Source organism: Bufo bufo, chromosome 5, assembly GCF_905171765.1.
Source record: "Bufo bufo chromosome 5, aBufBuf1.1, whole genome shotgun sequence".
In the NCBI taxonomy this organism is placed as follows: Eukaryota; Metazoa; Chordata; class Amphibia; order Anura; family Bufonidae; genus Bufo; species Bufo bufo.
The window spans coordinates 401341094-401366012 of record NC_053393.1 but is presented as its reverse complement, the minus strand read 5'-3'; the positions used below and the strand labels follow the sequence as shown (position 1 = coordinate 401366012).

The window sequence follows — 24919 nt, the reverse complement described above, 5'->3', positions numbered from 1 at the left end:
TAAGAGTTATATAATGTGAAATATAAGGCACATAAATCTAAACCACATACATGCATGTAGATGATTGAAAGGTATTTTTTGAGGATTATTCGGTAGCAACAAAAGGGATGCTTGGTAGCACATTTTAGCTTCTTTATGAATAATATATACCTTTGTTGATATGAAATGTTCACAAGTGGAAGATTTCAAAGTCGCAGTTTGTTTTCGGAGCGCTGTACTTAAAGGGAACCCATCATGTGGCCCATGCAGTGCAATCTGCATGCAGCATGTTATGGAGCAGGAGGAACTGAGCAGATTGATATATCATTTTGTGGGAAATGATTCAGTATAACCTGTAATTTGTTCATTTTAATCTCTGCTCTTTCTATGGGTAGGAGTCCAATGGGCGGTTCTATCAGTGACTGGCAGCCATCTATGTATTCAGAGATCACCCACTGGGCTCCCAACCACAGAAAGAGCAGAGAGTAAGGGCTCATGCACACGGCCGTTTTTTGAGGATCCACATTTTGCGGAACTTCCAGCCCATATTAGAACACTCCTATCCTTGTCTGTAATGTGGATGGCATGGAATGGACAAACAGATGCAGACAGCATACGGTGTGCTGTCCGTATTTTTTGCAGCCCCACTGAAGTGAAAGGGTCCACATCTGACCCGCAAAAAATAGGTAATGGATGCATAAAATAGGTTTATGCGCATGAGCAAGTTATACTCAATCTTTTCTCATAAAACGATGTAAATCTACTCTGTTCCTGCTGCTAATATGCTGTTTGCAGATTAGGCACTATGTCCAATGTGACAGGTTCCCTTTAATGTTTTAAGGTCTCTTCACACACACACACACACAAGTTTTTCAGTGTTTTAAATGCTTGTAAAAACTGCTTTGAACTTTAACATTTTATGCAACTTTTAAAACTTGCATTTATGAAGTCCCATAGGAAAGCATATGGGAAAGACACCAGAAAAAAAATACATACTAAGGCCATGCTATGTTTTGAAGATAAAACCCCCCCCACAAAATCACTAAAATAAAAAACACTGTGTAAGTAGATTTTTCAAACATTTGTTATGGACAGCATTTTTGCAAAAAACAAAAACAAAACTCTTTGTGTGAATCCAGCCTAAAGGAAGGTCTGTGTGTATATTTACAGTATAAGAAGCTCCTCTGCTTTCTTCTGCTGCAGACCACAAGAGCATAAAGAATGTCTATCCATCAGTGCACAATATCTGCTGCATTAGAGGGGGAGGTTTCAGTAGATGACAGAAGGTGAACAATTTTCAGATGCTCATTCCTGATAATTGTCCTTTGTAAAGGTGTCACAGATAAGCCAACAAATTAGGAAACGCATCTCCTTCATGCAGAACCTACAAGGTCGAGTCGCATTATTATGACCATCAGCTAATATCAAAAGCAACCGCTGTGTGCCACATGGACAGCAGCTAGACGGGCCGGAAGGGACTCAACAAAGTCCCAGTAGGTGGTCACAGGTATCTGGAACCATGCTGACTGCAGTCCATCCCACTGCTACTGGAGGGTGCATCGGAGAGGATGCTCACTTGGGTTCAAGTCTGGGGAATTGTATTTGGAAGTCGTGGTCATGCTGTTCCAACCAATGTTGGACATTTATATCTGTGTGACATGTCAAATTGTCTTGCTGGAAGAGCCCATCCGCTCCACGGTAGACGATCAGCAGGTATGGGTGTATATGATCTGCTAGGATGGATTTTTTGGTCCAATTCCAAAACTGCAATGAAAATTGAAGCTTTTTCTAGTGATGCAACTTTGTTAGCAGAGGTGCAAAGACCATCTGTCTGCTTTGTAGCCCCATACACAGTAGGGTTCGCTGAACTTTTTTTTAGACAAACGTCTGGTAGCCCTCTGGATCATTTTGGCAGTGAGCTCCTCCACTGTTCATCCTCATACTAAGGGGATGATTGGTGCATGTGAATGCAGCTGAACGAGCTGGCAATGGTCTGGAATAAACGGTTCATTCCCAATCACTGCCCTGAGTTCTGGCCCATGTAAAGGGCCCCCTAGTATGGGTTCACACACTCAACTGTATTCATATTTACACAGATACTGAACAGAGTGGTACACAGGGCCGGCTCTATCATAAGGCAGCTTGAGGGCGGAAAACAATTAACTTACACTTGCCCCGCTGAGCCTGTGTGCCACGCAGCCCGGCCGCCCCCCAGCCCTCACTGTCTCAGTCACAGAGCGAGCGTCACGTAGCTGACAGGCAGCAGCCGCAGCAACACACACACACACACACACACACACACACAGAGTGACCCTGGTGTATTTAAATCTCATTTAACATGTCTTTCAGAAAAGTTTCTCCTGGGATTCGAACTCACGACCTTCCACAGAGACAAGGCACTTACCCACACAGCTATGAGAGCTGTATAGCCAGTTACTTAAAAAAAATATATATATAAGACTTCTACTGTAGGTAACTTTGATACCTAGTGTACATCCATACACATGACAGCTGCCCCAACACACCCAGCTCTGCTACATCCATACACAGTGTACTGGGGCAGCTGTCATGTGTATGAATATACACTAGGTATCAAAGTTATCTACAGTAGAAGTCTTATATATTATTATATATATTTTTTTTTTTAAGTAACTGGCTATACAGCTCTCATAGCTGTGTGTGTAAGTGTCTTGCCTCTGATACAGTAGGTCATGGGTTCGAATCCCAGCATAAACTTTTCTGAAAGACAGGCTAAATAAGAACACGAGCACCAAATCTTCAACACTATTCTCTTCAATATATTTATTAATGATCTTGTAGAAGGCTTGCATAGTAAAATATCAATTTTCGCAGATGACACTAAACTGTGTAAAGTAATTAACACTGAAGAGGACAGTATACTACTACAGAGGGATCTGGATAGATTGCAGGCTTAGGTAGATAAGTGGCAGATGAGGTTTAACACTGACAAATGTAAAGTTATGCACATGGGAAGGAAAAATGCAAGTCACCCATACATACTAAATGGTAAAACACTCGGTAACACTGACATGGAAAAGGATCTAGGAATTTTAATAAACAGCAAACTAAGCTGCAAAAAACAATGTCAGGCAGCTGCTGCCAAGGCCAATAAGATAATGGGTTTCATCAAAAGGGGCATAGATGCCCGTGATGAGAACATATTCCTACTACTTTACAAATCATTAGTCAGACCACACATGGAGTACTGTGTACAGTTCTGGGCTCCAGTGAACAAGGCAGACATAGCAGAGCTGGAGAGGGTCCAGAGGAGGGCAACTAAAGTAATAACTGGAATGGGGCAACTACAGTACCCTGAAAGATTATCAAAATTAGGGTTATTCACGTTAGAAAAAAGACGACTGAGGGGAGATCTAATTACTATGTATAAATATATCAGGGGTCAGTATAGAGATCTATCCCATCATCTATTTATCCCCAGGACTGTGACGAGGGGACATCCTCTGCGTTTGGAGGAAAGAAGGTTTGTACACAAACATAGAAAAGGATTTTTTACGGTAAGAGCAGTGAGACTATGGAACTCTCTGCCTGAGGAGGTGGTGATGGTGAGTACAATAAAGGAATTCAAGAGGGGCCTGGATGTATTTCTGGAGTGTAATAATATTACAGGCTATAGCTACTAGAGAGGGGTCGTTGATCCAGGGAGATATTCTGATTGCCTGATTGGAGTCGGGAAGGAATTTTTTATTCCCCTAAAGTGAGGAAAATTGGCTTCTATCTCACAGTTTTTTTTTGCCTTCCTCTGGATCAACTTGCAGGATGACAGGCCGAACTGGATGGACAAATGTCTTTTTTCGGCCTTATGTACTATGTTACTTATGTACTATGTTACTAGAGGCTGGTGGGAGCACAGGCTGGAAGAGGCCTGCATCGCATTGCTGACATGGAGGTAAGTATAAAAGTTTTTTTTTTTTTTTTTTAAATACCGGAATGTTTACTTTACTGCCATGGGGGAGGGGGGCTATTGGCGCCATGATACTGGCACATGGAGAGGGGATGAGAGAGGCACTTGATACTGGCATATTAGGGGGCAGGGGGAGAGGATGGCACTATGATATTAGCACATGGGGGGGCAAGAAATGGACATGAATCATGAGGGGCAGAAATGTGAAATGATGGGGGGGGCGCCAAAATGTAGATTCGCTTGTGTTGACAAAAATCCTTGCACCGGCCCTGGTGGTACAGTATACCATTGGGGGACATGCATACCTCAGTATTTCCACTGACATCTTTTGAATGTATCTTATCTCGATTTTCAATTCATTTGAATCCATTTTACATATGTGATTGTTTGACATTAGTAATATGTATGTAGTGCCCTGGAGCCAGGGGTACTTTGAAGCCTGTACATTTCTGGACATTTGCTCCTGTTTCCCCTATGCAAAATTATAAACTTCTTAAGTGAACTCGCACTGTTTTAGGATACTTTCACACCTACGCTTTTCCTTTCCGCTATTGAGATCAGTCATAGGATCTCAATAGTGGAGGAAAATGCATCAGTTTTGTTCCCATTCATTGTCAATTGGAACGGAAGGGAACGGAATGCACCAGAATGTAATCCGTTTCGTCTCATTATGTTCCCATGACGCACACAAAAGCGCTGCAAGCTAGCTCAGGCCTTTACTCTTCTTCTGCCAGGGAGGAGACTGGAGAAGCCAGCCCTATGCCTCGCCTGTATTGTTTTGTACCTGAATTCCTCCAGTAAAGAAGCACACTGGTTTACTGCGGACCCTGACTCTCTGGACTTATTTCCCATTGGGGTGCACCACGCCTGACCATCCCTTTCGGAATGCAGCAACACATGGTGACACCTCAACTGTGTCCGGGGGACTCAGCGTACCGTTGGGGCCACCCTAAACCCGGCCACCGCATGTACCTTGCGTACCGCGCCACCTTGTATCTACTATTAATATGTGCCATTCTGTTCATATTACCTGTACCCGATGAAAACCCCATTTTGGGTTAGAAACAGATTACATATTCACTGGGAGTAAAAGACTCGTTTCATCATGTGATCTTCTGGTTAGGAGATAGGGCATATGACTACACTGATAAAAGTTGCCATTTTCTCCATGGTTGATGCAATGCCATTGTACTCATGCACTCTGTAGACATTTATAGGTCATAAAACATATTTATATATTTTAATTACCATGCATTATAATAAATTACCATGTACTGTTCTTAGAATATTGCACATAATTTAAATCACTGAACACATAGATTTGATAGAGTAGAGATCCCAACTCACATACTACATTTACCAACTAACAGCAACTATACAACCGCGGACTGGTACTCGGCATCACTGATACATAGGAACCAAGAGCTCTGGAAGAAAATGCATGAGCACACGGGGGGGTTCCACACAAAATGTGCACACACTAGACCTGAACTAATGGCTCCACAACTTCAGGGATGCCTTATAGGCATCCATCTTCCTATTAGACCCACAATTTACTAAACATTAAATTAACATTATATATATTCTTTCTCTTCGCAAAGGGAATAACAGTTGGAAAGTGAATTGTGTTGACACCCAGCTTGTTATTTCTGTTACAGCCAATTAGATCACCAAGGCACCACCCGGATAGACTCATAAGGTTAATCTTATGGTCACAACATCATTATTTATAGTAAACCAAAGAGATTTTCCAATATTTGTTCCAAAGGCTGGTCTCTGTTTCATAGTATTCTGTTTTCCTTATGATAGAAAATCTTATATACAGTAGTATAAAACAAGTAAGAGTAAGTAAAGTTAAGAAGAATAAGTAATGTAGTCATAGAATGGATTATCCCATGAATTAGAAAAAAGATCTGGAGTAATGCACACCATTACTTTAGTTGTATAAATGCAAAACAAACAAAAAAAAAAAAGCTGCTTTCCAGTGTAATGTTCACCATTTTTATCTTTAGGGAACTTTCACATCCGCTTTTTTGCTGGATCCGGCAGGGTTCAGCAAAAACTCTTCTGTTAGGATAATGCAACCGGCTGCATCCATTATGAACGGATCCGGTTGTATTATCTCTACAATAGCCATGACTGATCCGGCATTAAAACCATAGTAAGTCAATGAGTGTCTCTTTCGTTTCTGTGGATGGGCAGCCGCTGGTCACATAAGACAATGAAGCACCTGCATCTCCCAGGGACGCACTGTAGTCAGCTCTTCTTAACTCTTTCCTCCCCTGCCCCAGTGATCCCACTAAAAAATAACACTAAAGTAGGCAATGCCCCCCCCCCCCCCCCCCCCATCAATTCTTCTCCACTCTCTGGAGATATAGCTAGATACTTCTATGAACTTAGAAGTAGGGATGAATCAATGGTGCCTGGGCCACTTCACCTGCTTCACTATATGCTGGCCACCAGTAAATGCAGGAGAACGTGCTACCAGAGAGCAAAACAACCTACATAAAAAAAAAAATATTGAAATACTTCATTTGAAGTTCATTGTTTATTGTATAGTCATAGTTTTTTCGTGGGATAACACCTTCATTTCAGTACTGTAATATTACTGGCGTATTTGTAGTATTTCCAATTAATATCTGATCAGTGGGGTCCTATTCCTGGCACCCCTGTAGACCAGCTGAATAAAGGGACCGGGAAGCTCTCTGTTAGTACAGAACATGTTTATTCCCAAGCATCTTTGCAATGGGATATTTTACAAAAGACGAGGCCAACTGTTAACCTGCTGCACCATACATACCCCATGTGAAGACCAATAGAAGAATATGGGAATGGCTCTTCAGGTGCACAGCTATATAACAAGACCATCTGTCCTATGCAGTGTTTTCCATCACAGCCCATTCGAATAACGGATTGTGTAACCTTCGCCAGGGACCTCTAGGTTGAATACACAAAGTCACTTCCCTAGTGACCTATAAAGGTCATATCAATTACCACTCTAGTACCAGGAGGTTGACCGACAATTAAAGGAGTTTTCCAGTTTTATTATATTGATGACTATCCTCAGGTCATCAATGTTGGATCGGTGTGGGTATGATTCCCAGTGATCAAGCTCTTCACAGGGGCCTCAGCGCTCATGTGAGCACTGCAACCTCTTCAATGTTTGAGCTGCACGCCATCTATACTGTAGTGACAGCTTACATTACAACGTAGATGGCGTGCAGTTAAACACTTGCACAAGCACCCCAAACAGCTGATCGGCAAGGGTGCTGAAAGGGTGCTGAAAGCGTGACCCCCCCCCCCCCCCCCCCCCCACAGATCTGATGTTGATGACCTATCCAGAGAAAACACAGACTGTTATAAATGCATTTGGTACTGTGGAGTATTTGCTGCTATATACACACACCTACAGGGAGTGCAGAATTATTAGGCAAATGAGTATTTTGACCACATCATCCTCTTTATGCATGTTGTCTTACTCCAAGCTGTATAGGCTCGAAAGCCTACTACCAATTAAGCATATTAGGTGATGTGCATCTCTGTAATGAGAAGGGGTGTGGTCTAATGACATCAACACCCTATATTAGGTATGCATAATTATTAGGCAACTTCCTTTCCTTTGGCAAAATGGGTCAAAAGAAGGACTTGACAGGCTCAGAAAAGTCAAAAATAGTGAGATATCTTGCAGAGGGATGCAGCACTCTTAAAATTGCAAAGCTTCTGAAGCGTGATCATCGAACAATCAAGCGTTTCATTCAAAATAGTCAACAGGGTCGCAAGAAGCGTGTGGAAAAACCAAGGCGCAAAATAACTGCCCATGAACTGAGAAAAGTCAAGCATGCAGCTGCCAAGATGCCACTTGCCACCAGTTTGGCCATATTTCAGAGCTGCAACATCACTGGAGTGCCCAAAAGCACAAGGTGTGCAATACTCAGAGACATGGCCAAGGTAAGAAAGGCTGAATGACGACCACCACTAAACAAGACACACAAGCTGAAACGTCAAGACTGGGCCAAGAAATATCTCAAGACTGATTTTTCTAAGGTTTTATGGACTGATGAAATGAGAGTGAGTCTTGATGGGCCAGATGGATGGGCCCGTGGCTGGATTGGTAAAGGGCAGAGAGCTCCAGTCCGACTCAGACGCCAGCAAGGTGGAGGTGGAGTACTGGTTTGGGCTGGCATCATCAAAGATGAGCTTGTGGGGCCTTTTCGGGTTGAGGATGAAGTCAAGCTCAACTCCCAGTCCTACTGCCAGTTTCTGGAAGGCACCTTCTTCAAGCAGTGGAACAGGAAGAAGTCTGCATCCTTCAAGAAAAACATGATTTTCATGCAGGACAATGCTCCATCACACGCGTCCAAGTACTCCACAGCGTGGCTGGCAAGAAAGGGTATAAAAGAAGAAAATCTAATGACATGGCCTCCTTGTTCACCTGATCTGAACCCCATTGAGAACCTGTGGTCCATCATCAAATGTGAGATTTACAAGGAGGGAAAACAGTACACCTCTCTGAACAGTGTCTGGGAGGCTGTGGTTGCTGCTGCACGCAATGTTGATGGTGAACAGATCAAAACACTGACAGAATCCATGGATGGCAGGCTTTTGAGTGTCCTTGCAAAGAAAGGTGGCTATATTGGTCACTGATTTGTTTTTGTTTTTGAATGTCAGAAATGTATATTTGTGAATGTTGAGATGTTATATTGGTTTCACTGGTAAAAATAAATAATTGAAATGGGTATATATTTGTTTTTTGTTAAGTTGCCTAATAATTATGCACAGTAATAGTCACCTGCACACACAGATATCCCCCTAAAATAGCTAAAACTAAAAACAAACTAAAAACTACTTCCAAAAATATTCAGCTTTGATATTAATGAGTTTTTTGGGTTCATTGAGAACATGGTTGTTGTTCAATAATAAAATTAATCCTCAAAAATACAACTTGCCTAATAATTCTGCACTCCCTGTATAAAATAAATTATGTAATGAATTTTAAAACAAAATATCTTAAAGTTGAGGTCCAGCTGTAGACTCAAATCATCCACAACTATGGTTGAAAAGCTTCTAATGGAAGCCTGAGGTTTACTGAATTCTACCTCCTGCCTCATCAAATTTTTATGTAGGTCTTCCCATGCTTTATATTGTAGCTCAGCTTGGTCAGTGGATTAGGTGCAACGTGCAAGCACACCACAACCTCACCAGGAAGTAATGGAATGGAGAACCAATTTATATTACATCACTATCCAAAACTGTATAAAATGCTTAGAAACTACACAGCTACCTTACTTGCCAACAGCACAGTTTTTCACAAGCTGGTCACATCTGGTCTCCACTTCCTGGTCCCAGCTCAACACACAGGAGAAGCTTGGAGAAGCCTGGTCAGCCAAAGAGTGGCTGGTGTGGGTCACCTCTGTGGCCAGTGATTGGCTGAGTAGGCATTTCCTGCCATTTCCTTTGTATCAAGCTGAAACTAGGAAGCAAAGACAAACAAAAGCCTGGGAGATGTTGAAACAATGGTGACATGAGATCAGTGAGGGGAGAGGTGAGTAATGCTTTGTTTTGTTTTTTTGTTTACCCAATTCTGCCCAATATAGAAAAAATAATAATAATGCATTAAAAGGGGTTGTCCAGCATATTTGGTGAAAAGTGATGTGTCTGAAGCATTCAAGACAGAAAGGGGGCAGGGCTTAGGGTGCATATACACTACCAGATTATCTGACACATTTTTGGTCAGATGGCCGTTTACACACACAGATCTTATGTTATACACACTAACTATTGGTCTGATTGGACAGAAATTGGTCAGATAATCTGTTCGTGTAAATGCCCCCTTACGAATAACCTACGATTTGGGATTAAAACCTTGGCAAGTATGAATAATCAGTAAGACAACTGTCAAGCAACTGCTGCACATTTGCCAAGCTAAAAAAAAGTCCATAAGAAAGATCTTGGAGTAAACGTTGGGTGAAACCGCACGTGGCCAGGCCACAGCCAGCCACAGTAGCCAATGACTGCACAATTCACCATGAGTGGACGTAGGTTGGCCTTGTGTAGCCCAGTGCACTGTGGTCTCACCCTTTTTGAAGACTGCCTAAAAAACTAATAGTATAAGCCATTTATATAACTTTTATTTTTAAAATGACCATTATTATAAAATCGTTTCCTACGGATAATTATGTAGAGGAACCATAAAGGGAAGCCATGTGCACAGTAAAAAATGGATCTACCATTGACAATATTTCAACTATGCCGTAAGACCCCCCAAAAAAGCTTTTGCAGTGCCCAAGCTGCAACCTTGAAAGCTGGTGTACATCGTCAACACTTGAGATGAAGCTCGATGAGGTAGATGCCGTTCCCATCTACAAAAGACACAGCGTAAAGACATTCACTCTCACATTTCACTCCGTGATGCCAACCGTTAATTCATTCACAGCCCACCTACACTTTTGACCTGGTTAAATAGGAAATTCCTCCTGTGCCAGAGGACACTATTATGGGGCTCTTTGATTAGTGAACTTGCTGTTGTCAAGAGCAGGTTACACGAGATGTCTAGAATTGACTTAATGAGGGTTTATAGCTGAGATGTACAAAAAATCCACAGTACAAGGCTGCTATGAAGGCCCTGGCCTAGATTCTGAAAGAGCGACAGGGTTCAGAAGTGCACATCTGATAAATCCAAGCTCAGTTTTACAAGTCGTGGGCAGCGCGAAGATTAATCAGTGAGATACTGGGAGACGCTCTGCTAGGTTTTCCTCTGTAGGCCTATCATTTTCATTGCATTTCTTAAGTATTTACTCCGCAAGTCTCCCCAAACAGGCACGTGCGTACGCTTTATACAGTTCTCCAAATATATTACACTCTGTACAGTACTGCTTTACCATATACTGCTAATAAAAGGCAGTAAGAATTACAATAAAAAGTAATATATGCATACAATATTACTAAAAGTGAGAAACTGATTTTCACCAGGACCTGTCACCACTTATGACCTGCCTGTTTTAGTAAAGACTCACATTCCCAATAAAATAATAAATCTGATGCATCCTTTCTTTGAACTCTGCATTGCACTGCTCCTCTGTTATTCCTCCTTAGTATTTTTTAATACACCAACAACTGGGTGTTAGCATTCCCCTTGTCCAAGCGGTCTGTTCCTTACACTGCCACTGGCAGTGTGTAGTGATACTTCCCAACTGGTGTCAAGAAGATGTCAATTTATTGATACATTTCTAGGAGGAATAAAAAAGGAATGGTTCCAGAATTGTTATTTTATGAGGAATGCAAGTTTTTACTAAACAAATGCGTCAGACTAGAGGACAGGTCTTCTTTATTTCACATTTTAAATGTCTAGGCAGTGGAAAATAAATTTTTCATACAATTAACAAAAGAGCATCCAAACAGGCGATTGTTAAAAAAAAATTAAATGCGACAATCAAGCAAATGTGACCATTTTGAAATATAACAAATTAAATTTCCGGTGGTTCGTTCGGGAGACAGTCAACAAGTTTATTGATAGATACAGCCCTAAGAAAGCTTAAAGTGGACCTCTCACCTTTCCTGACGTCTGTTTTAGTAACTACTTGCATTCGCTATGTAAGAACAGTACTGTAGCATATTTTCATATAACTATCATGTGCTCTTACTCGATTATTCCTTCTAGAAGTTTTTTGAATACAGTCTACAATAATGTCACCACTATGAAGTCAGTGCTTCCAATGCAGACTGTGCAAGGACACACCCACAACTGGTGACCATAATGGACAAATCCATCATAAACCTCTAGTAGGAATAATAGAGGAATAGGACAACAGAGTCATAAGTAGGGATAGACCGATATTGATTTTTTAGAGCCGATACCGATAATCTGTGAACTTTCAGGCCGATAGCTCATAATTTTCAACGATATTCTGTGCATTTTCATTTAAAAAAAAAAAATAAAATCCTACACAAATCTGCTGAAAATGAACATGTTTATTGTTAACGTTTAGCTTTTTTTTTTGTAAATCTTTCTTTTTCATTTATACTTAATATTTTGGTGTTTGTTAGTTTTTTTACATTTTTTTTAGCCCTTAGGGGCTAGAACCCTTGTCCTATTCACCCTGATAGAGCTCTATCAGGATGAATATCAGGGTGAATAGGATCTCACACTCTCCCTGCTGCCCTGTGCATAGTACACACAGCAGCATGGAGCCGACTATGGCAGCCAGGGATTCAGTAGCTTCCTGGCTGCCATGGTAACTGATTGGAGCCCCAGGATTACACTGCTGGGGCTCCGATCAGAAGCTTCCACTGCACCACCAATGAGGAGGGGAGAGGGGACCCTGTGGCCACTACCACCAATGATTCAATGATTAATACAGGGGGGCTTGGGTGGGGGGCGCACTGCGCCACCAATGTTTTTAATACTGGGTGGGGGGGTGCACTGCACCACCAATGTCTTTAATACTGGGGTTGGGGTAGGGGGGCAGCAAAATGCGCCACCAATGTCTTTAATACTGGGGTTGGGGGGGGGGGGGCGCACTGCGCCACCAATGAAGATAACTCGCCCATTAACTCCTTAAGGACCGGGCTCATTTTCACCTTCAGGACCAGGCCATTTTTTGCAAATCTGACCAGTGTCACTTTATGTAGTGATAACTTTAAAATGCTTTGACTTATCCAGGCCATTCTGAGATTGTTTTTTCGTGACATATTGTACTTCATGACACTGGTAAAATGGAGTCAAAAAAATTCTTTTTTATTTATAAAAAATACCAAATTTGTCAAAAATTGGGAAAAATTAGCAAATTTCCAAGTTTCAAATTTTCTACTTCTATAATACATATTAATACCTACAAAAATAGTTATTACTTTACATTTCCCATATGTCTACTTCATGTTAGGATCATTTTGGGAATGACATTTTATTTTTGGGGGATGTTACAAGGCTTAGAAGTTTAGAAGTAAATCTTGAAATTTTCAAAAACCAACTTTTTAAGGACCAGTTCAGGTCTGAAGTCACTTTGTGAGGCTTACATAATAGAAACCACCCAAAAATGACCCCATTCTAGAAACAACACCCCTCAACGTATTCAAAACTGATTTTTCAAACGTCGTTAACCCTTTAGGTGTTCCACAAGAATTAATGGAAAATAGAGATACAATTTCAAAATTTCACTTTTGTGGCAGATTTTCCATTTTTATATTTTCTTTCCAGTTACAAAGCAAGGGTTAACAGCCAAACAAAACTCAATATTTATGGCCCCGATTCTGTAGTTTACAGAAACACCCCATATGTGGTCGTAAACTGCTGTACGGGCACACAGCAGGGCGCAGAAGGAAAGGAATGCCATACGGTTTTTGGAAGGCAGATTTTGCTGGACTGGTTTTTTGACACCATGTCCGATTTGAAGCCCCCCTGATGCACCCCTAGAGTAGAAACTCCAAAAAAGTGACCCCTTTTTAGAAACTACGGGATAGGGTGGAAGTTTTGTAGGTACTAGTTTAGGGTACATATGATTTTTGGTTGCTCTATATTACACTTTTTGTGAGGCAAGGTAACAAGAAATAGCTGTTTTGGCACTGTTTTTTGTTGTTATTTACAACATTCATCTGACAGGTTAGATCATGTGGTATTTTTATAGAGCAGGTTGTCACGGACGCGGCGATACCTAATATGTATCCAAGTTTTTTTATTTATGTAAGTTTTACACAATAATTTCATTTTTGAAACCAAAAAAATCATGTTTTAGTGTTTCCATAGTCTGAGAGCCATCGTTTTTTCAGTTTTTGGGAGATTATCTTGGGTAGGGTATGATTTTTGCGGGATGAGATGACTGTTTGATTGGCACTATTTTGGGGTGCATATGACTTTTTGATCGCTTGCTATTACACTTTTTGTGATGTAAGGTGACAATTTTTTTTTATTATTTAGCACAGTTTTTATTTTTTATTTTTTACGGTGTTCACCTGAGGGGTTAGGTCATGTGATATGTTTATAGAGCCGGTCGCTACGGACGCGTTGATACCTAATATGTATACTTTTTATTTCTTTATGTAAGTTTTACACAATAACAGCTTTTTTAAAACAAAAAAAATAAATTATGTTTTAGTGTCTCCATATTCTGAGCCATATTTTTTTTTTTTTTTGGGCGATTATCTCAGGTAGGGGCTAATTTTTTGCGGGATGAGGTGACTGTTAGATTGGTACTATTTTGGTGGGCGTACGCCTTTTTGATCGCTTGCGGTTGTACTTTTTGTGATGTAAGGTGACAATTTTTTTTTTATTTAGCACAGTTTTTATTTTTTATTTCTTACGGTGTTTATCTGAGGGGTTAGGTCATGTGATATGTTTATAGAGCCGGTTGATACGGATGCGGCGATACCTAATATGTCTTTTTTTTAGCAATTTATTTTTTACTTTATTTGGGGAAAATGACGTTTTTATTTTTTACTTGAAACTTTACATTTTTTGGGGGGGAAACTTTTTTTTTAAACTTTTTTTTTGTCCCACTTTGGGACTTCAACTTTTGGGGGTCTAATCCTTTACAATGCATTCCAATACTTCTGTATTGGAATGCATTGGCTGTATGAGTACCGGTAATACTGTGTGTATTACTCATACAGCTTCCGGCCTGTGAGATCCAGGGGGCTGGATCTCACAGGCACGTCACAGGAAGGCAGCGCCGATGCCTCAGGAACGCATCGCGCTGCCTTCCATGCCATCGGGTCCCCCCTACAGCCCCACGGAGACCCGATGGCACAACCGCCGCCGCCGCCCGCAACATGAAAAGCCGTAAACTGCAGGTCTGAATTGACCTGCGGTTTGCCGACATGGGGAGGGTCACGGGACCCCCCCGCACATTTACCCAAGGTGCCTGCTCAATGATTTGAGCAGGCACCGGATTCCGATCACCGCCCGCCGCGCGGCGATGATCGGAAATACACAGGGCGTACAGGTATGCCCTGTGTCCTTAAGTACCAGGACATCAGTACCGGAGGTGGGTGCTGGCTGGAGAATCATATAGCCGCACCCGACCTCTATGAGCGGTAGCTGCAATCCGCGGCAGTTAACCCCTCAGGTGCGGCACCTGAGGGGTTAACTACCGCAGATCGCAGCTACTTGTCATAGAGGTCAGGAGTCGGCTATGTGATTCTGCAGCCAGCACCTGCCTCCTGTATATGGGCAGACTAGATGGGCCAAATGGTTCTTATCTGCCGACACTTTCTATGTTTCTATGAATGAGTGAGTCAACATCATTGGTGGCAGAGTGGCTACAGCCCCTCCCCTCCTCTTCTCATTGGTGGCAGCAGCAGCGGCACAGGTGGGAGGGAGACACTGCTTCCTTCTCCTCTGTGCTGCTGAGGGAACATAGATCGCACTGACAGCAGGGAGATCTTTGTTCCCGATTCGTTATCGGCAAAACCGATAATCGGTCGATCCCTAGTCATAAGTACAGGTGCCCCAGAATTGTTATTACATAGGGAATGCAAGTAGTTACTAAAACAGACATGTCAGGAGAGGTGAGAGGACCTCTTTGGCCTCATGCACCCGACCGTATGTATTTTGCGGTCCGCAAAATATACGGATGACGTCCGTGTGCATTCTGTATTTTGCGGAACTTAGCAGCTGGCCCCTGATATAACAGTACTATCCTTGTCCGTAATGCGGACAATAATACATGTTCTATTTATTTGCGGAACGGAAATACGGAAACAGAATGCACACGGAGTAATTTCTGTTTTTATTGTGGACCCATTAAAATGAATGGTTCCTTATACGGTCCGCAAAAAAAAAAAAAACGGACACGGAAGGCATATACGTTCGTGTGCATAAGGTCTTTAACTGAACTATCCATCATATTTCATTCTCCAATACAAGCACAGAGGATCACGGGGGCAAAAAGGAACACTGGTATGTCTTCAGCCTTATTAACTTCATTGTCTTGTTTTTGGGTATCATGATTGGATTAAACTGTGCAAATACTTGTGGTTTCAGGAAGAACTCCCTGTTTCATAAAAAAAAAAGTAGGACGGATTGTCTGTAGTTGTCCCAAACTGCGAAATAAAATAAAATGTAACACTGTAAGAAATGGAGATTTCAGGCTTTCCATTGTAGACCTCAACTGAAGAACATTTTCACTTCCACAAATTCCCGTTTATTTCGGCCAGCACAGCAATTTTTCAGAAGAAAACATATGCTCATGTGTCTCTACCCTTGAGTGAAAATGGCATTAATTAAAGGTAACGCTCCATTTTTGATTACTTCTGGCTATATAGTCTTTAGTATTTATGCTGCCGTCACTTGTATTTCAGCTCATTTCTATTCTATGCAGCACAATAACCTCTACATGGAAATGGTCAACCAGTAGGTAAGTTGTTGTTGACAGATCTAATTATGTTAGGCATACTGATTAAGGCTGGGATCACATACATTAGTTGAAGGGCATTTCGGATAGACCCCTCCACATTACTGGATTTGCGAAGGGAAGCATACTTACCTGCTCCTCGCCACCGGGTTCTGGTTCCTTTGGTCCCCACTGGCTCACATGGCCGCTGCGCCAATGACAGGCTTCAGTGGTGACATGCCCCCCATACGTCACGTGATGCATTGGGGACACGTGGCTTCATCAGTGGAGATTGGAGCACAGCAGCAGTAGCAGGGGGCCAAAAGAGTCAGAACCCCTTATGCGCTGGTACAGAACCCCAGATATAACATGTAGGTATAGCTCAATTGCCTCTGACGTCTGCTGGAGATGTCACAATTCGAAAGGCACATTCATGCATATCTGGTGGTCCTGTGACCTAATTAAACCTTGGTGGCATAAAATACTCCAACTTTGTAATCAAATTTGTCAATCATCTCTTCCCTGCTCACCTGAACTAGCCCTGTTATCCCTGGGGATGGGTGGTGTGGGATCACACAAATCATCCCTTTTCTTACTTTTATTGGCAGCAGCTAGACTACTTTTACCAACACATTGGTTGTCTTCTGATATCCCCAGTATTGACCATTGGATCAATAAGGTAGACCAGATATACAGATTGGAAGAAATATCCCACTGGGAATCTCATTCTAGATGTACCTTTCTGAAGATATGGTCACCATGGAAAACATATAGGGGCTTTGTGTAATTGAATATTTCTCTGTTTACCCATTTGAGAACGATCACATGCTTATATTAGGTTGATAAATCCTGATGACCTTATATTGCTTGATATTCTGTTTAACCAGAGTCTTATCTAGATCAAATCATTTGATATCACCTGTCTATGTTGGGCCAATGTGCCCGCCAATTAGTTTAACATGTGACAATCTCTCGAACATATTTGCTGCACCCTTTTCTGTCACTTGTATTGTTGATACAATTTGTCTTCAAGCCTGTATTTTGCTATGATAAACAAAAAATAATAAAAATTGTTAATTAAAAAAAAAAAAAAAAAAAGAGCCAGAACCCAACAGCGGGAAGCAGGCAAGTAGGCTTTCCTCTGCAGTTCTGGCAACATGGGACGAGGGTCTGGCCTAAAGGGACCAAAAGGTGGACAACCCTATTAAGTCGGTATTGAACGGAGCTCGATTCGCTTAACACTAGTTGGTAGCAACCGCCTCTGTAACTGACACAGGGAACCAAGTCTGAAACAGCGCCAGTGGCCGTGCTGGGGTACTGCAGCTCATCTCCTATTCTCACAGTGGTGCCGTTTCTGGCTCTATGTTAGCTCTGCTGCTGGCAGCCAGGGGCGGACTGGCCATACACCCTACAGAGAAATTTCCAGGTGAGTCGATGCTCAGGGGGGCCCCCCAAGCCCTCCATACGCCAACTGGCCAGGTACATAATGATCTGAATGCTGCACTAAGGCACTGCTGGTCCCACCTACTTTTGTTGTCCCTGCCTACTTGTGTTACCCCAAATTCTGTCAATCTGGATCTGCCTACTACATGAGGCCGCTTTTAGGTTTTTGTTCCAGGGCCTCTTTAAGTTCTCAATCTGCCGCTGCCAGCATCTCCTGCAAACAGCTGATGAGTGGGGGTGTGGGGTGTCGGGTGTCGGGTGTCGGGTGTCACCCCCCCCCCCCCCCCCCATCGACCCGATACTGGTGACCAATTCATCTATATCTATAATCTGGAAAACATCTTTAAGGTATTAAGTCAATCAGGTCTGCAGCCCATTCACATCAGCAGATAAATATGCAGTCAAAGTAGCACATAAAACGATCACAGAAAAACAGATCTGGGACAAAAGCTTGTTAACACTTTCTACACTACAAACATTAAAAGGGGAACCAGAAAGTAGGTAGAAGACAGCAGAAATGGTAATGACGTTTAGGTTTTCATTTGCTGACTACATAAAGTGTAGCTCAAACGTGGAACTTCATTGTATTTACTGTAAAAACGAGCAGGAAATATTCAGCAATGATTAATTCTGTGACGATCTGAAAGAACAAACGACTCTTCATTTAGAACAATTATGTAAAACAGATGTTAATGTACATCTGCAATTACCGGGACAAAGACAAGAAGATTTCCATTCAGATTTCCCCTGAAAGAAAACAATTGAAAAACGTAACAAAAGTCATGGAAAACAAAGCTCACTGCAGAAATATAGAATCTATTAAAAATATTTACCCCTCCCCCAAATATTCTCCTCTTTCAATGTGTAACACTGAATCACAATGGATTTTATTAGTCATTTACTGATCAACATAAAAAAAAAACACTTTAATGTCAAAGTGACAAAAAGTCTCCGCAAAGTAATCAACGGTACATTCATTGTCATTATGAGTCTACTTTCACACCGGCGTTTTGGCTTTCCGTCTGTCAGATCCGTTCAGGGCTCTCACTAGCGGTCCAAAACGGATCAGTTTTGCCCTAATGCATTCTGAATGGAAAAGAATCCGCTCAGAATGCATCATTACAGTCTCTATTCCGCTTTGGAGACGGACACCAAAACACTGCCTGCAGCGTTTTGGTGTCCGTCTGATGAAACTGAGCCGAATGGATCCGTCCTGGCACATAATGTAAGTCAATGGGGACGGATCCGTTTTCACGGACACAATCTGGCACAATAGAAAACGGATCCGTCCTCCATTGACTTTCAATGGTGTTCAAGACGGATCCATCTTGGCTATGTTAAAGATAATACAAATGGATCCCTTCTGACCGGATGCAGACGGTTGTATTATCTGAACGGATCAGTTCATGACGGATCTGCACAAAACGCAAGTGTGAAAGTAGCCTTAAAAACACAATGAAAGTATTCACCCAATATTTGATAAGGGACGCTTCTGAAGCAATTCTAGCCTTGTATCTGTATAGAGAGGATCAGATTTGCAGATGAGCTCCTTGCATTTTTCTACAATATTTTTACTGTTGAGTGCAAAACATTTTTCCATTCCAATCAGTTCTTCTTAAAGGAACAATTCTTTTTGTTCCGCATCCGATCTGCATTTCTTTTTTGGACTGGATGAGGAACCAGTCATTTCTACGAGGCCAGAAAAAATGCGCACAGCACACCGTGTGAATACGGTAAGCACACGGATGTCTTCTGTGAGCTTTCCACACCTGTATGTTTGTTCCGCAATAGACAGAATATGTCCTATTTTCCTATTCTTGGCCGCAAATGCAGGCCACGGACCCACTGAAGTCAATGGGTTAAAAAAAATATAAATAAATAAATAACGTATTCAAGCTAAAGCTGAAGACTGAGGTGCAGCCATAGGTTCCCTCCGGGAAGCTCACGCTACTCGACCAATAACCAAAGAAGCAGGAGAAACTGTGACGTGGCAGCGGCGGGACTAAGATAAGACAGTCAATCTTCACTGATTCAGCAAAACGTTTTATTTGGAGATGTTCAAGTAACGCGTTTCGGGTCCGAATAAGCTTTTTGTTGCTGAATCAGGGACGATTGAATGTCTTACCTTGGTCGCGTCGCTGCTGCATTTCGTTTTCTACTACTTCTTAGGACAGACAGATGAGACCAAAGTGGAGATGTTTGGCCATAATGCACAGTGCTATGTTTGCTGAAAACCAAACCGCATACCACCACAAACACCTCATGCCAACAGTCAAGCACAGTGTTGGCGGGGTGACGATTGGCCTTTGGCCATGTTTTGCAGCCACAGGACCGGGGCACCTTGCAGTCATTGAGTTGACAATGAACTCTTCTGTATACCAATTTATTCTAGAGTCAAGTGTAAGGCCATCTATCCAACAGCTAAAGCTTGAACGAAACTGGGTCATGCATCAGGCCAACGATCCAAGACACACCATCAAATCTACAACAGAATGGCTGAAACAGAAAATAATTGGTTTCAGGGGATCAGCCTGCAATAAAGAAGTGATCAATACTTACTTGGCTAACGCAATACTGCGGCTCTGGTTGGGACCTGTTTATACGGCTGCAGCAGGGACGCGATGTTGACAACCCAAGACGACTGCCGCCAATCAATGTCCTCTTCAGTGCACCAGTGAGGCCATGATTGGCTGCAAACGCTTTTATGGCTCCTTTACATGGGAAGTCTCATTCCCAATAATTGGTTCTGCTGATGACCCGATGTACAAGCAAACGCTCATTGATGCGGATACCAAAATCACCGTCTCTGGGGAGCAGATTGTCCTGTGTACAGTGCCTAAAAATAAAGATTCTCGTTTCTCTACATGAATATCTGCCCATGTGAAAGGATCCTCCTCTTACTTTCTACAGAACAAAAAATAAAACTAGTAAAATACAAAAAAAAAAAAAAGCTGACCCTCAAATAATTTAAATCAACTCTTCATAATACTCCTCATGGCTCCTTTGATAATACGTGATAATACAGCTCCAAAGTTCACATGATGCCGACAGATATTTGTCGTGCATTTCAAGTAACACCCAGCAGTTCTGTTTTCAATCAGCTCTCATTTTCTTCTTTGCTTTAACGAGGGAGGAGAGGTCAATTACACTTCATTATAAACTGACTTATCCTGTCTGCAGCAAAACCTCAGCCAGTCTGTAATGAGGTTATTATTGATCTCTGCCTTGTTAGTAGATTCTCTTTTGGCACGCTGCCCTACAACATGGCATTAAAAGCACCGTTGTAGGAGCTGTAAATAGGATTATAAAGTGTTATGTATAATTATATAAGATAGGCCAAGGATGCCCAACCTGCGGCCCTCCAGTTGTTGCAAAACTACAACTCCCAGCATGCCCGGACAGCCCACAGCTATCAGCCTACAGCAGGGCATGGTGGGAGTTGTAGTTTTACAACAGCTGGAGGGCCGCAGGTTGAGCGACCCTGAAATAGACCAATCAGTCATAAGGCTGGGGCTACACTGCGTCAAGTTACGCAATCAAAAACATTTGTGCGATATGTCTGCAATGCAGTCAACAGTATCTGACTGGTGGGGGTCCGACACCCGGGACCCCCCGGCGATCAGCTATTTGAGAAGGAAGGCAGTGGTACTCGCACAAGCACTGTGGCCTTCTCTCTGCTTTGCCTAGGGCCTAGGCCATGCAACGTCACGTTTATCGGTCACATGGTCTAGGCGCAGCTCAGCCCCACTGAAGTGAATGGGGCTGAGCTGCAATATACATCGCTGTACAATGCATGGCGCTGTGCTTGGTGAGCTGAGAGAAGGTGGCGGTGCCTCTTCAAACAGCTAATCGGAGAGGGTCCGGATTGTCAGGCTCGCACCAAATCAGATACTGATGTCCTATCCATAGGATAGGTCACTAGTTAAAAAATATTGGAAAAATCTTTTTAAAGCTATGATTTGACTGTAAAAAAAAAAAAAGCAGGTAAGGGTACTTTCACACTTGCGGCAGAGGATTCCGGCAATCTGGACGCAAACTAATGGCATTTGTCAGACGGATCCGTTTTGCCGAAACACTTAATGCCGGCACTAATACACTTCAATGTAAATTAATGCTGGATCCGGTATTCCAGCAAGTGTTCAGTATTTTTGGCCGGAGAGAAAACTGCAGCATGCTGCAGTATTTTCTCCGCCCCAAAAAACGTAAGAGGTACTGAACTGAATGGGGCTGTGCCAGTAATTGGCATTTGCCCCTCATGGTGTCATTGAGACATATATTATGTTTGGTTGGTGGCTATGTGTCTCTATCCCCTCTGCCCCCCTTCTTTCCCTCCTTTTCCCGCCATTTATTTCTCCTCAGGTGAATATGTGGTTAGCCAGCAGCTGGATTAAAGGTGATTGGCAGGAAAAGGTTGCTGACCAGTTGCTGGGCAAAGGGCTGTTTTTAGCTGGAACAATGGATTGGTCAAGGGCAAGTTTCGGCGGGAAGAAAGGTGTATTTATGGAAGACACTCACCATTGGGAGCTCTGTTAGCGGCTGAAGAGTGAAGAAAGAAGATCGTGAACCGCCCACCCTCCCAAGGGTTTAGTCGCGGTCTTTTGAAAAGGGGGAGGTTAGTCGCTCAGCCTTACTGGGTGGACTCTTGATGAGTAGTGCACTAATGGACTTGAGTTAATATTGGTGGGAATTTCAATGGTTTAATAATTTATGGAATGTTATTATTTATGGTAACCCACCTCCCCCCCCCCCCCCCCGTTTAATAAAGACCACGGCCATTTTTATCCACAATGGTAGTCTTGTGTATTTATTATAATGGTACGGTTAAATTGTCGAGTATGGCACCATGATGCATCCTTAACGGAATACTCTCTATTCAGAATGCATTAGGATAAAACTGATCAGTTTTTTTCCGGTATTGAGCTCCTGTGACAGAACTCAATAGCGGAAAACGAAAACGCTAGTGTGAAAGTACCCTAAAACAGTCACACACACCACTCGAATTGTGGTCTATGAAGGAAAAGTTGTGTGCGACTTGCCACTAAAAATTCAACATTGCTAGATTTTTGGGACAATAACGCTGCAGTAGGTCACATCGCAATTTTCATGTTGTGTGACACGTCTTCGTGTAGCCCTAAAATCACTGACAGGTGAATTGAACGGTGTAGATTATTTGGTACCTGTAGGATATGATAGACAGCAAGTGCACATTCAGTTTTTGAAGTTGATGCATTACAAGTAGGAAAAAATGCGCAAATAAGGATATTAGAGGCACTGCCAAGTGCCAGATTCTGATGGCTTTGACAACTGGGTCAGAACATTTGCAAAACGGCAGGTCTTGTGTTCCTGGTATGCAGCGTTTAATACCTTCCGAAAGTGATCTAAGGAAGGTGAACTGGAGATAGGGTCCTGGTCTGCCAAGGTTCATTGATGCATATGGGGGGGTGAAAGCTAACCTATCTGGTCTGATCCCACAAAAGAACTACTGTAGCAAAAACTGCTGACAAAGTTACTTCTGGTTATGGTAGAAAGAGGTAAGAATATACCATGCATCACAACTTGCTGTTTATGGGGCTGAATAGCTGCAGACTGGTCTGAGGGCCAGTGTTGTCCACCACCAAGAGTATCCATAATCAGGGGCACACCTAGCCTTTCTGCTGCCTGAGGCGAAAACTAAAACGGCGCCACCCCCCCCCCCCCCATGCCAATTTCTTAACCTAACCCATTTGCCACAATGAAATCGCTCATTGCCCATGGCCCTTCCACTACCCCCCTCTTGCCCCTACCTGGTACTGCCTGAGGAGATCTCACCTGGCCTCATTGGTGGTGCACCCCTGTCCATAATGGGCACATGAGTATCACAATTGGACAATGAAGTAATGGAAGAAGGTTTCCTGGTCTCATGAATCATATTTTGTTTATATGATGTAAACCTGAAGAAGAGATAGAACCAGGATAAGAGAAAGGCAAGTTGGCGGTAGCAGAGTCATGCTATGGGGGATGGTCCACCAGGAAACTTTGGGTCCTTGCATACATGTGGAAGTTATTTTGCTATGCGCCTTCAAGCTTAACATTGTTGCAGAACAAATACATCCCTTCATGATAACACTATTCCCTTATGGTCCTTTAAGTAGGGTAATGCACTCTGCCACACTGCAAAAAATGGTTTGAAGGAACATGAAAAAAAGAGTTCCAGGTGTCTCCCCTAAATTCCTCAGATCTTTATTTGAACATCTGTGGAATGTGCTTAAAAAAGTTTGATCTATTAAAAACCCACCTTACAATACTTAAATAGTCACTCTACTTCCACACAATTTCATTTCATTTAATAGAGAATGGTGTAACTAACAACATTTTAAATCACTTCATTAAAAAATCTGCCTGCATCCACCTGGAAAAACCACTAGGGGTCTCACTAGCAACTGATTTGCAGTCCACTGCCTGTTGTCAGGCAAGATCTGTCCTTAGTAACAGAGACTCAGAAGATGGTCCACAGGAAACAGGGGCATGTGAGAGCAAGCTGAGTTCCTGAACCTGATAAAAGTACCAGTTCTACACAGATTTTGAAGATTATAGGAGTTTTCCCGCTCCATATTTGCTCTGGGACCTCTGGAGGTGAAAACAAACATAGTGGGAAGTAAGGGAAAGGATGTCACAGCAGTACAGTGCTGGTAGATTCCACAGAAGGGAGACACCCCCTGCTTCTGAGTGAAATACATCTAGCTGTGCAGCTGAAATAGGGAATAATATGGCTGAAAAAGACATTAGGGAAGCCCCAAAAAGACCCGTTCCTTCACAGTAATGATTGCACAAAGAAGCACAGCATTTTTAATGAAAACTAAGGTATGCATTAGGCTACTTTCACATGTGCACTTTGGTTTCCGGTTTTGAGATACGGCAGAGGATCTCAAAACCGGGCCAAAACTGTTTAGTTTGATTCAACACATTAGGATGCATCCGTTCTGTTAGGATGCGGTTGTGCTAAATCAAAATAGGACAAACCGGATCAGTCACTAAACACGATGCAAGTCAATGAGTGATGGATCCGTTTTTGTTTTTTTTATCTGAAAAAAAATGGATCCGGAACCATTGACTTACATTGTTTTTATTGACGGATCTGGTTAGTTCTGTTTCGATGACCTGACACAAAACCACAGCTTGCAGCAGTTTTGTGTCTGGTTACAAAATGGAATGCTGCCGGAACAGAATGCATACTGATGCATCCTGAACTAAG

The 24919-nt window shown here is 42.4% G+C and overlaps 1 protein-coding gene across 1 annotated transcript in view; it reads right to left on the bottom strand.

Annotated features, from left to right (window-relative positions):
- PLCL2 (phospholipase C like 2) overlaps positions 1–24919 on the bottom strand; it is a 218793-nt gene that overhangs the window by 45233 nt on the left and 148641 nt on the right. The window lies entirely within an intron of this gene.